The sequence below is a fragment of the Theropithecus gelada genome, chromosome 18 (assembly GCF_003255815.1).
Source record: "Theropithecus gelada isolate Dixy chromosome 18, Tgel_1.0, whole genome shotgun sequence".
NCBI lineage: Eukaryota > Metazoa > Chordata > Mammalia > Primates > Cercopithecidae > Theropithecus > Theropithecus gelada.
In genome coordinates this window covers 60,714,169-60,724,820 of record NC_037686.1, presented here as the reverse complement: position 1 = coordinate 60,724,820, position 10,652 = coordinate 60,714,169, and positions in this window count along the sequence as shown.

The window sequence follows — 10,652 nt, the reverse complement described above, 5'->3', positions numbered from 1 at the left end:
ATTGCCCTAGCCAGAACTTCCAACACTATGTTGAATAGGAGTGGTGAGAGAGGGCATCCCTGTCTTGTGCCAGTTTTCAAAGGGAATTTTTCCAGTTTTTGCCCATTCAGTATGATATTGGCTGTGGGTTTGTCATAAATAGCTCTTATTATTTTGAGGTACGTTCCATCAATACCGAATTTATTGAGAGTTTTTAGCATGAAGGGCTGTTGAATTTTGTCAAAAGCCTTTTCTGCATCTATTGAGATAATCATGTGGTTCTTGTCTTTGGTTCTGTTTATATGCTGGATTATGTTTATTGATTTGCGAATGTTGAACCAGCCTTGCATCCCAGGGATGAAGCCCACTTGATCATGGTGGATAAGCTTTTTGATGTGTTGTTGAATCCGGTTTGCCAGTATTTTATTGAGGATTTTTGCATCGATGTTCATCAGGGATATTGGTCTAAAATTCTCTTTTTTTGTTGTGTCTCTGCCAGGCTTTGGTATCAGGATGATGTTGGCCTCATAAAATGAGTTAGGGAGGATTCCCTCTTTTTCTATTGATTGGAATAGTTTCAGAAGGAATGGTACCAACTCCTCCTTATACCTCTGGTAGAATTCAGCTGTGAATCCATCTGGTCCTGGACTTTTTTTGGTTGGTAGGCTATTAATTATTGCCTCAATTTCAGAGCCTACTATTGGTCTATTCAGGGATTCAACTTCTTCCTGGTTTAGTCTTGGAAGAGTGTAAGTGTCCAGGAAATTATCCATTTCTTCTAGATTTTCCAGTTTATTTGCGTAGAGGTGTTTATAGTATTCTCTGATGGTAGTTTGTATTTCTGTGGGGTCGGTGGTGATATCCCCTTTATCATTTTTAATTGCATCGATTTGATTCTTCTCTCTTTTCTTCTTTATTAGTCTTGCTAGTGGTCTGTCAATTTTGTTGATCTTTTCAAAAAACCAACTCCTGGATTCATTGATTTTTTGGAGGGTTTTTTGTGTCTCTATCTCCTTCAGTTCTGCTCTGATCTTAGTTATTTCTTGCCTTCTGCTAGCTTTCGAATGTGTTTGCTCTTGCTTCTCCAGTTCTTTTAATTGCGATGTTAGAGTGTCAATTTTAGATCTTTCCTGCTTTCTCTTGTGGGCATTTAGTGCTATAAATTTCCCTCTACACACTGCTTTAAATGTGTCCCAGAGATTCTGGTATGTTGTATCTTTGTTCTCATTGGTTTCAAAGAACATCTTTATTTCTGCCTTCATTTCGTTATGTACCCAGTAGTCATTCAGGAGCAGATTGTTCAGTTTCCATGTAGTTGAGCGGTTTTGATTGAGTTTCTTATTCCTGAGTTCTACTTTGATTGCACTGTGGTCTGAGAGACAGTTTGTTATAATTTCTGTTCTTGTACATTTGCTGAGGAGTGCTTTACTTCCAATTATATGGTCAATTTTGGAGTAAGTACGATGTGGTGCTGAGAAGAATGTATATTCTGTTGATTTGGGGTGGAGAGTTCTATAGATGTCTATTAGGTCTGCTTGCTGCAGAGATGAGTTCAATTCCTGGATATCCTTGTTAACTTTCTGTCTCGTTGATCTGTCTAATGTTGACAATGGAGTGTTGAAGTCTCCCATTATTATTGTATGGGAGTCTAAGTCTCTTTGTAAGTCTCTAAGGACTTGCTTTATGAATCTGGGTGCTCCTGTATTGGGTGCATATATATTTAGGATAGTTAGCTCTTCCTGTTGAATTGATCCCTTTACCATTATGTAATGGCCTTCTTTGTCTCTTTTGATCTTTGATGGTTTAAAGTCTGTTTTATCAGAGACTAGGATTGCAACCCCCGCTTTTTTTTGTTCTCCATTTGCTTGGTAAATCTTCCTCCATCCCTTTATTTTGAGCCTATGTATGTCTCTGCGTGTGAGATGGGTCTCCTGAATACAGCAGACTGATGGGTCTTGACTCTTTATCCAGTTTGCCAGTCTGTGTCTTTTCATTGGAGCATTTAGTCCATTTACATTTAAGGTTAAGATTGTTATGTGTGAACTTGATCCTGCCATTATGATATTAACTGGTTATTTTGCTCGTTAGTTGATGCAGTTTCTTCCTAGCCTCGATGGTCTTTACATTTTGGCATGTTTTTGCAATGGCTGGTACCGGTTGTTCCTTTCCATGTTGAGTGCTTCCTTCAGGGTCTCTTGTAAGGCAGGCCTAGTGGTGACAAAATCTCTAAGCATTTGCTTATCTGTAAAGGATTTTATTTCTCCTTCACTTATGAAACTTAGTTTGGCTGGATATGAAATTCTGGGTTTAAAATTCTTTTCTTTAAGGATGTTGAATATTGGCCCCCACTCTCTTCTGGCTTGGAGAGTTTCTGCCGAGAGATCTGCTGTGAGTCTGATGGGCTTCCCTTTGTGGGTAACCCGACCTTTCTCTCTGGCTGCCCTTAAGATTTTTTCCTTCATTTCAACTTTGGTGAATCTGGCAATTATGTGTCTTGGAGTTGCTCTTCTCGAGGAGTATCTTTGTGGCGTTCTCTGTATTTCCTGGATTTGAATGTTGGCCCGCCCTACTAGGTTGGGGAAGTTCTCCTGGATGATATCCTGAAGAGTGTTTTCCAACTTGGTTCCATTTTCCCCCTCACTTTCAGGCACCCCAATCAGACGTAGATTTGGTCTTTTTACATAATCCCATACTTCTTGCAGGCTTTGTTCATTTCTTTTTCTTCTTTTTTCTTTTGGTTTCTCTTCTCGTTCATTTCATTCATTTGATCCTCAATCGCTGATACTCTTTCTTCCAGTTGATCGAGTCGGTTACTGAAGCTTGTGCATTTGTCACGTATTTCTCGTGTCATGGTTTTCATCTCTTTCATTTCGTTTATGACCTTCTCTGCATTAATTACTCTAGCCGTCAATTCTTCCACTTTTTTTTCAAGATTTTTAGTTTCTTTGCGCTGGGTACGTAATTCCTCCTTTAGCTCTGAGAAATTTGATGGACTGAAGCCTTCTTCTCTCATCTCGTCAAAGTCATTCTCCATCCAGCTTTGATCCGTTGCTGGCGATGAGCTGCGCTCCTTTGCCGGGGGAGATGCGCTCTTATTTTTTGAATTTCCAGCTTTTCTGCCCTGCTTTTTCCCCATCTTTGTGGTTTTATCTGCCTCTGGTCTTTGATGATGGTGATGTACTGATGGGGTTTTGGTGTAGGTGTCCTTCCTGTTTGATAGATTTCCTTCTATCAGTCAGGACCCTCAGCTGTAGGTCTGTTGGAGATTGCTTGAGGTCCACTCCAGACCCTGTTTGCCTGGGTATCAGCAGCAGAGGCTGCAGAATATAGAATATTTCTGAACAGCGAGTGTACCTGTCTGATTCTTGCTTTGGAAGCTTCCTCTCAGGGGTGTACTCCACCCTGTGAGGTGTGGGGTGTCAGACTGCCCCTAGTGGGGGATGTCTCCCAGTTAGGCTACTCAGGGGTCAGGGACCCACTTGAGCAGGCAGTCTGTCCCTTCTCAGATCTCAACCTCCGTGTTGGGAGATCCACTGCTCTCTTCAAAGCTGTCAGACAGAGTCGTTTGCGTCTGCAGAGCTTTCTGCTGCTTTTTTTTTGTTGTTGTTGTTGTTGTGTAGCTGTGCCCTGTCCCCAGAGGTGGAGTCTACAGAGACAGGCAGGTTTCCTTGAGCTGCTGTGAGCTCCACCCAGTTGGAGCTTCCCAGCAGCTTTGTTTACCTACTTAAGCCTCAGCAATGGCGGGCGCCCCTCCCCCAGCCTCGCTGCTGCCTTGCCGGTAGATCACAGACTGCTGTGCTAGCAATGAGGGAGGCTCCGTGGGCGTGGGACCCTCCCGGCCAGGTGTGGGATATGATCTCCTGGTGGAGGCACCTTAAAAAGTCCATACGAATGTGAACTGAATTTTTTCCAGTTCTACACAAAATAAAAATAAAAGTTATTGGAATTTTGGTAGAGATTGCATTGAACGCGCAAATCACTTCACTTTAGGGAGTATTGGTACCTTAACAATTTTAAGTCTTCCTAAACATAAACTCAAGATGTCTTTTCACGTTTTCCAAGTCCTTTAAAAATTATTCTCAGCAATGTTTTGTAGTGTTTAGTATTCAAGTCTTCTATCTTCCTGGTTAAATGTATATATTGACATTTAATTCTTTAAGATGCTATTGTAAATGAAATTGCTTTCTTAATTTCTTGTTTTGATTATTTATTGCAAATGTGTATAAATAAAACTGTTTTTTGCATGCTGCTCTTATACCCTGAAATTTTACTTAAATAATTTATTATGACTGGTAGCTACTTATGGAATCTTTAGGATTCTGTGTATAGAATCATGTCATCAATTAATACAATTTCACGTCTTCATTTTAAACTTAGATGCCTTTTCTTTTTCTTGTCTAAATACTGACTAAAAATTGTGGTTCAATGTTGAATAGCAGTAGTAAAAGCAGACAACCTTCTTTGTTTGATCTTAGAGAGGAAGCTTTCAGTCTTTCACCATTCAATGTATAATGTTAGCTGTTTTTACAAATGTTTTTTATTATGCCGATTAAACTCTCTTTTGTTCTCAGTTTTCTGCACACTTGTACCATGAAATGATGTTGGATTTTTGTCAAATGACTTTTATGTGTCAATTCATATTAACATTTGGGGTTTTTTATTTGCTTTATTAACGTGGTACTAATTGACTTATTTTTATGTTTAACCATCCTTACATTTCTGAGATAAATCCCACTTATTATGGTGAATAATTCTACTAATATGCTGTTGGAGTGAAGTTAATAGTTTTTTTTTTTGAGGATTTTCACACCAATATTTATGAAAGATGTTGGTCTGTAATTGTGTTTGTGTGTGTATGTGTCTGAGTGTGTGTGTGTCTGTGTGTGTGATGTCTTCATCTGGTTTTAGTACCAAGATAATGTTGGCATGATATAATCAAATTAGAAGTGTTCCCTTCTCTTTTTGGAAGAGCTTGAAAAGGATTTGCGTATATTTTTCTTTAACATTTATTTAAATATTGAAATATTCTTTAAATGTGTGGGTTAATTATTACTTATATATCAAATATTAGCATTAACCAGTGTATCTATCTGGTCCCGAACATTTTTGTTGTTGGGAGGTTTTGAATTACTGATTTAATCTATTTACTTTGTTATATTTAAGCTTTCTATAGTTTCTTGGGTAAGTTGAGGACATTTTTGTGATTGGGAAATCTATCCATATCATGTAGGTTATATAATTTCTTAGAATAAAATCCCACATAGTATGCTTTTATAATCATTTTTATTTTTGTCAGGTCGGTGGTAATGTCTCCACTTTTATTTGTGGTTTTAGCTATTTATATATTCTCTCTTTCTCTGAGAGTTTAGCTAACAGTTTGTCAAATGAGTTTTTCTCAAAAAATAGTCTTTGAAAATGAGTTATAAAGCAAATAAAAGAATTGGGGGAACTTTAAATGCGTATTGTTAATGAAAGAAGCCAATATTAAAAGGGTACACACTATAGGATTCCAACTGCATAACATTCTGGGAGAAAAAAAACTGTAGAGGCAACAAAAGGATCAGTGGCTAAAAGGGATTTGGTTGAGGGAGAGATGAGTAAGTGGAGCACAGGATATTTGTAAGGCAATGAATTTGGTCAGTATAACACTGTAATGGTGGATACATGTCATACATCACAACCTATAGAATAAACAATAGAAGGCGGGAGCCCTAACTGAAACGGTGGACTTTGCTTAGTAATAATTTATCAGGATTGACTCACCAATCCTAACATTTTTGACATACATTTGCAATACATTAATTATATGAGAAATTTGCTGGAGGAAAGGGTATATTTGGGAACACTCTGTACTTCATGCTCAATTTTTTTGGAAATCTAAGACTGCTCTAGAAATAGTCTATCTATTAAAAGAAAAATACATCATTTACTTTTAATCTTAAAATAAAAAAAGACATAAGGCAGTTTAAGGACCTAAGAAAAATATTTATTAAATGCTTAACAAATGGTATATGATTAAAAATTTTGGCCTGGCTGCAAACAGACCAACTTTCCAATTAGCTTTAGAACACAAGATTTACTCTTTTATGAGCAAATCATTTTGGTAGTTAGTATTTAATCTGTGGTTTGACCAAGGGAATAATTTAAGTTTAGAGGATTATCCACCCTTTATATTGCAATCACTACCCTCACAGTAACCTCAGATACAAATAAAAATGATATTAAAAAATGTTTAGGTGTGTGTACTATTGACATTTTAATCAATCCTTCGTATCTAGTGAATAATAATGTAATAACACCTTTAGATTTCATCTATTTATTTAATTTATCCATAACACACAATCTAAGTAAGCAACAACAACAAAAATCTGAATGTGTAGGCACTGCATCCATTTCTTTAGGCTCACGTCTGAAGGGATCACATGTATTGAGCATAGTGGAGGGTGCTGGGCCCAGCTATGCTGGTGGGACCCTGGGTACCCTGTTTCAGCACAACTGTAAACTCCTGGTGACTCTCTAGTGTCGGAATTAGACTTGCTGGATGTTCTGCACTAGCCATATCTTTCCCACCACATTGGCATCCACCCACAATCTGTTCAACCTAGGGGTTCCCAGAATGAACTCATAAGCCTATTTCAGGATAAATAAATAAATAAATAAATAAATAAATAATAAATAAAAAACCTACACTTGTGGTCATGCCAATTCTTGTATCACCTATAGTTTTCTTCAACAACGCTGATGCTAATGACAAAGAAGCTAGAATTTGTGAGGGCTTATGAAGAGACAGTCATTCTGTTAAACATTTTGCAGATGTCACCATCTTTATCTTTACACTTTTACATGAAAAAGACACTATAGAAAAAAGGCTTATTTTACTTATTTAGGGGTAGGAGAGTGAGGCAGGCTCTACAGAGAGATTGAATAACCAGTCTAAGGGAAATCATAGCAGGAAGAGAATTTGAAACAAGCTCTGTCTCACTTTAAAATGTGAACTCTATTTCATGCCACCCTAAGAAAAACAATCACTGCCTCTAAAGAAGGTCGTTTAACAGAGTGACCTGAAAATAGTGGTACTGGCTGCTCTGGGAATTTTCATTATTTCTTTATATGATACTAGTGATTGTGTAGAAAGCTGGACAAGAATAGTAGCACTAATTGAAGCCAAATTGAGCTGCAGACCTATGGATCAATACAGAGTTTAAGTATTTAAAGGCAATTACTTAGAATAATGAATCTTCTTCAAAAATTGATTGAAAGCAGTTATACACACACACATACCCACACATGCACACATTTACACAATTGATTACCAGCAAATGCTATCCAAAAATTATTGATGAGATTAAAGAGAAAGCAAAGTTTCTATTTATGACAATTACAAATTTTATTACTCCCAAATAGAGAGTATAAACCTGCGAAAAAAATACACTGGATTATGAAACCCAGTTCCTGACAGATTGAATGAGGGATTCCTGAGGTTAGGCTTCCACAGGCTGAAATGAATGTGAAGACCTGCAAGGTACTAATACTGTGCTTCCTGACTAGAAATGAGAGAAAGGTCGTTCTCTATTTGACCTTCCTGTTTACAGAACATTAGAGTCACAATGAATTAAACATTAGACTGTTTTGCATTTTGATCTCATGTTTATCTCATGTTTATAGCTACAGCATTCTCAATGTCAAATTATTTTGGCAGCTGCATTCAGTGTAGATTTTGTCTTTGTTTATTCATTTCTAAATAGAGTGTATCACAGAAATACACTCAAATTCCAAGAGTCCAATTGTTTACAAATATATTAAAAATAGCTCACTCTAGAATTATATACTATAATCCAGATAAGCCTCACAAGCATTATTCTCAATGAATGGACTCATAAGACTGTGAAGCATAGATGTTGTTTTGAAAATGCATGGATTGAAAAAATTAATAAAATAGAGAAATTCCATCAAGGAAAAGCTTTGTGGTCACCGTGTGCAGTAAATAGGAATATAAAGAAAACAGCTCTAGCTTATCCATCAAAGTATCCCTCTTAAGCAAGTTTTAAATCAATCATGAACCAATAAATGACAATAATTATTTCCACTCCCATTCTCACATCATTGTTGAAATGAGACACATTCCCTACCACTCCAATTATCTTCTTTTTCCATATTTATTTAAAGACCACATATATTAATTAGAAACATAAATATGGGATTAGAGAACTGTGTACAATCTCAATGAAACCTGAGATTTGTAGATGCTTCAAAAACTAACATTAGAAGTTGGTTAGATTGAGGAAAAGATCAAATGCATTCCTGCTGGATGCATGGTTTCTATGTTGCCAAAGGGCAGTTGGTGACCCTGATAGCACTGATGTTACGTCAAGGAATATAGTGTGTGTGTATGTGAAACCTTGCAGTTTATCCTAGCATTTTCAGACACTCAAGACGTTGGGAAAGGCAGAATTCCAGAACAGCAACCCGAAAGGAGCAGCAACTGGGTCTTAGAATTTGAGCGGAGATTGTACTTATTCCCCAACTAGCTATGACTTGAAAGGAAGGATATTCCAGCTCTCATAAATGAAGCAACATATTCTTCATTCCATGTGTTTTCTAAAGTTTTGATCTCAATAGTTTTGCTATGTTAAAACGGTTATTAAACGCAACTGATGTTTTGGAAGAAACTCTCAAAATAGAGATTAATGTATACAGAGACAAAATTGATGAGAAAAAAAAGTATAATGGAAACAAAGAACCAGGGAAAGAGATCAACTCTGTCAATATTATGTAAACCCTCAAAGTGAGTACAGGAAAAAATAAATAAATAAAAGTGTATAAGACTGACTACCTGGCCGTGAAGTAACTATGATCTAGAGATCAAGCAACCTCACCCAGGTTTTGAAAAATTAATTTAAAATTAAGTTTGAAAATAGTCACATACGCAGATGAAAGCCCTGATAACATGTGACATATTTGTAATTCCAAGAAATCCGTAAAACATTTAAGTATGAATTCAGGTTACTTTTAAACAGTAGTAAAATTAGATGTGTCTCTGATTGTTTTTCCTTTGTAATTCTGAACAGAGAGATAAGGGAATGACATCCTCAGATTCTTAGGAAGGTAGGCTGTGACCTGAGAATTCTACATCCGGCCAATTTGCTGTTTGTATGTAAATGTTACTGAATTGTATCCCGTGCATGTACTTAGAAATTGTGCAATCATGGCTCTTATAAAATATTGGATATGTGCTCAGTTCAGAAAAGGATAGAAGTATTTTAGATCAGAATCTGGACATTTCTGTGGTTTCATTCAAGATATTTTTTGTTCTTTCATTAAAAAAATATTAAATAATGCCCATAGCTCATTCATATTTTCTTCATTTTTACCTAATGGTTTTGTTTTTGCTTTCTGATCCAGGATCCCATCCATAATACCACATTACTTTTAGTCATTTTAGTCTTCTTAGGTGCATGTTGACCATGATCTTTTCTAAGACTTTCCTTGTTTTTAATAATCTTGCCAATTTTGAGCAAGTATATTTGTAGGATGTGTCTGTATTGAAATTTGTCTGATGTTTTTCTCCTGATGAGACTGGGTGATAGATTTGGGGTCCCATGAGTTTTGAAATGCAATATTCCTATGTTTATTGATGTATTTCTTGAATAACATAATTTTGTTTATCTTTAGCCCAATTATGATGAAAGAGACTGTTCAATCAGGAAATACGAGTAACAATGCCAAATTGTAGTATGCTGAGACAACAACCATTCACTTCCAAACACACCATTTGTGTCTACCTGGTTCGGCTGGGGTTTTTCCCCCACATAGTATTTTGGGGACTAATCTATTCTGTTATCAAGCTAATGCAAGCATATTTCTGGCACACAACACAGAGAAAAGAGAGGGCAGGGGAAACTGTACCCATTAAATCCCAGAGCCCAGTCTTACTGTAAGGGGTAGAATAGTATAATCATCACCAGGAAAGAAAAATGGATATTGCTAAACAGTAATAAAATGTACCACATGGATGCTTTAATTGTTTTCATCATTCATGTGTGAGAAAGATACGTAATGCCATAATAAAAGCAAATTAATGGAAAATTAGAAGAAAATAATTATCATAAAATCAGAATACTTTTCAAAAACAGAAAAAATATAAATTAGAATACATCAAAGAGTTAGACTGAAAGAAAAATACTCAACAGTTCTACAACAGATATATTTAAGCAAGAAAAAAATGCCAATATCTTAAAGAAGAAAGAAAAAAGCAGATATATCAACAAACATGGAGAATGAAAGAGACAATGGCTTAAATTTTTCTAAACAAGTAAGTTAGAAAACCTCAGCAAAATTGCAAAGCAAGACTGACAAATTTGTGGTTGAAGAATTTAAAGTGTGAATTCAAAAACCATAGAATAAATTGAAAAAAGTGTCAAAGAATAATTATATTCTCTATTTTAAATTTATTGCGTAGATCGAGGCGGTAAATTTTCCAGAATAAAATAAACTTAACTTTCAACGATTTTTTTTTTGCATAGAAAAATAAAGTTAACAAAACTCAGCTATAAAGAAGCTATTGTGTTCTTTATAATGAAATAGTAATAGAAAACTGCACATGACCTCAAATAATGTTTATTACATAGCTGTATGCTAAGTAGGTACTTTTTCAAAGCAATCAAATAGCGTAA